The sequence below is a fragment of the Arachis ipaensis genome, chromosome B03 (genome assembly GCF_000816755.2).
Source record: "Arachis ipaensis cultivar K30076 chromosome B03, Araip1.1, whole genome shotgun sequence".
NCBI lineage: Eukaryota > Viridiplantae > Streptophyta > Magnoliopsida > Fabales > Fabaceae > Arachis > Arachis ipaensis.
Genome location: NC_029787.2, coordinates 12,492,017 through 12,495,790, shown reverse-complemented (window position 1 = coordinate 12,495,790; position 3,774 = coordinate 12,492,017).

Genomic DNA, 3,774 nt, shown 5'->3' with positions numbered 1-3,774 from the left:
TATATATATATTTTATTTTTCGAGAATCTGAATAAATATTTGATCAGGGAAAATAAATAGAGCTTTAATTTATTCATGTAGAAACTGCTTAGAAGTTACAGTACCCATTTCCTTAGAAGGTTATAGTTTCATTTTCTTGGATTAGTGCGTTCAAAATATGGATATCTCCAAAATTGAAGTAAGCAAAATTTAAATATTTTGAGTAAAGTATATATTTTGTATTTAATATTTTTAAAAATGTTCAAAAATATATGTAAGGTTTAATTTATTTTAATTTTATCTCTAATTGATAGAGTTTAGAAAAAGAGATGAATGTATAAAAATAAAAAAAATTAATTGTGAGTAATTAAGATAGATTGATTATTATTTGTGAGCTACGACAACAGAATTATCGAAAATATTTGATAATTAACGAAAATAAAAAAAATTTGGTAACAACAAATTTTTAACAATAGTTAATTAAAACTTGTCATAATTTATTTTATTTATATAATTTAATAATATTTTGATTTTTTATCTCACTTTTTTTATCAATTTACTTATCATATTTTTATTAGTCCTATTTATTAATAATAATATTAACTATAATAATATCATATCTCTAATTATTAGACATTCTTATAATCACTATTTAATATTCTCTTTTATAATTTGAATGTTATATTTAAAGATACAATAAAGACTAATAACAATTAAAAACAGTAATAATAATATTTATTAAATGATTTTAATTGTAATTGATTTTTATTTCCTTTACAATTAATCTTCACGTACAAGGCTTTTCACTATACAAATCTTACAAGTTCTCAATATCCATTATCCCTAAAACGCACTTTTTATGGCACGTATGTTTCACGCGCCTCCTTAACAGATTTTTCAATCAATCAATGCGCGAATATATAACTTCCTTTTTCGAATTTCTTCTGCATTTTCTTGCCTTCTCTCTTCGATCTCTTTTGTGCGTTTCTTTTTGTCTTCTCTTTCACCGTTTACATAAGTTTCTCTCTCTGTTTTCTTTCTTCGATTTTCTCGTTTTTCATTGTTTCTGAAATCAAGCTCTGAAATCGTTTTGAAGATAATGGATGATTCAACTTCAGATTGTCAGCTGAACCAGAGCGAAGTAGATTTTGAATTTGAATCCAATGAAGTTCCTGTGGTGTGGTTTAATTCTAGTTAATAATTGAATCTGAATTTGAATCCAGTTAAGAGTTTATGATTGTGTAGCTGAATAATGCGAGGACTTTGCCTGTGAAATTTGTTGTTCATTGTTCCTTGTTTGAATTGAATCTAATGTACTGGTTCTGATGGATTTTCTACATTTTATATCAGACGTTCGGGTGTAAATAAGGAATATTTTGGTATATTTTAGGAAAATTTGGGTGTATTTACAGTTTATGACTTTTCATCTCACGGATGGTGAATTGTCTTATTCTTTTAGTTGAATTATTTTAGTTTCTATTTAATGATGATTCATGAATCTGATTTTTGTTATTTTTTATGATGGTTTTATAGTTCTATTTGCATTCTATAGTTTATACTTGTTTTAATATGGTATATTTTTGGTGTATTTTGCAGCCCCTCTATGATATTGATGAGCAGTTTGTTCTCCATGTACAAGCGTTTTTCTCATACAAGTCTTTACAAGTCTTCTCCTCCTTTTATTGTTTTGAATCCAATCAAGTGGCTGAGGTGTGGTTCAATTCGGAAGAAAAAAAAATGTAGCATTAGAGGAAATATTTTTCTGTAAAAAAATACTATTTGTACACTAAAATCAGTCACCAATGTATTTGTGTATAAATACATGTGTGGTTTAATTTATTTTCAATGTATATTTGTATTCCAGTATGTATTTTATACTGGTGGCTGAATTCGGTGACTGATTTTAGTGTACACGTAGCATAACTCATTTATGTATTTGCAGCAAATTTGGGTGTAACACGAAGATATTTGGGTTTATTTTAAGGAATTTTGGGTGTATTTTTATTCTGATAAGTTCTGCATAATTTAGAACTCTTCTTCTTCCTCCTCTTCATCTTCTGCTGGTTCTTATTTTTTTCATCATCATCACCATATTCTTCTTCTTTTTTTTCTTATTCATCTTTTCCTTTTTGTTTTACCTTCTCAAGTTTCTTCTTTTACTCTCTTAACAAGAATAAAAATAAAAAAATCAAACAAAGAAGAAGAAGAAACATATAATGCTACAAAATTACTTGAAAGATGATGAACTTACATTCATTTAACTAAAAGAAAGAAAGAAATAAGAAAAAAAAGAAGAAGAAGAAAAAAAATGCAGCTTTAGAGGAAACATTTTTGCTATACAAAAATGCTATTTGTACACTAAAATCAAAAGAAGAAAGGGGAGAAACACGACGATGAAGATGAAACACGCGAAGAAAAAGGAGGAGAAACACAAAGAAGAAGGAAGAAGAGGAGGAGGAGGAGAAACGCGAAGAAAAAATGACAGTTGTGGTTTTCATTGAGGAAAAAAAGAATTATTCATAATGGTGAATGAGCGCTTTGAAAACGTGATGCGCGTGTTAACACGCTTTTGTGGGTGAGCGTAGCTTTTATTGGGTTTGGCCCAACTTGTAAAACTTGTAAGCCAAAAAGATTTGTATGTGTAGCATAACTGTTTTCTTTAATTCATTTATTATCAATGCAAGCATTGGCAAATGTGAAAGCTTGGTTTAATAGATTTTTCATTGTTAATCTGGATCATAAAAGCCGTTTACTCTAGAAAAAAATAATATAATTATTAAATTTTTTTAAAAATACAATTTAATCAATAAAAGAATAATTTATTAAAGAGTATTTTGATAAGCAAAATTTAATGATAAAAAATAAAATTTTTGTTAATGGGTATTTTTTATAAAAATAATTTATTTTTTCCTAAAAAATGAATAAAGTTAACATTAGTTAACACAAAAAGTCTAAAATGGATTAAAGAGGAGATTTTTTTAAAAATTAGAAGGGAGGAGAATGTACATTTTTAAAATAACGGAGAGGGGAGTGTCATTTTAGCATCTCATAGGAGAGGGAAATGGAATTTTTTCCAATTTTATTTCAATTAAAAGCACAATTAGGATATGTTAAGAAAATTTACAAGAAGGAGTTGAAGAATAATTTGAACCACAAAGAAACTCATCACCCGATGAGATTATTGTCAGTCAACTAATTTTTGAGAATATAAAAAATCACACTAGCTTTGATGAGATATGGTAATAAACTGATTTATTTTTTGTGTGTGTGTTTTTATGTGCATTTATAATTATACTATACTAACTAAGTTTATACGCATAACATTCATAAGTTCATATATATAACATCTATAATTATATATAACTAACATTTAAAAATTAAATTCATGTTTATTTTTTATTACATCCATATATATATATATATATATCATTTTTTAGTTATTGCATAAGTAACTATCAAATTAACACAGATATTTTTAAATTTTATCATAATTGAATTTGAAAAAATATCAAATTCTTAAATTGATTTATTCAATTAATAAATTTACTCATAACATCCATAAATTCATACACAAAATATCCATAATTTTATATTAATTACATCCATAATTTTGTACTCATAATAGTCATAATTTTATACATATGATGTCTATAACTAATAAATTTTTATAATTAATATTACCAAATTTTAAATTATGCATCTTATTGTATTCTTCAAATTATTTCATATATGCACTAATAGGTCATGATTTTAATTATTTTAATATTTTTTATTTAATATTCATATATATACTTA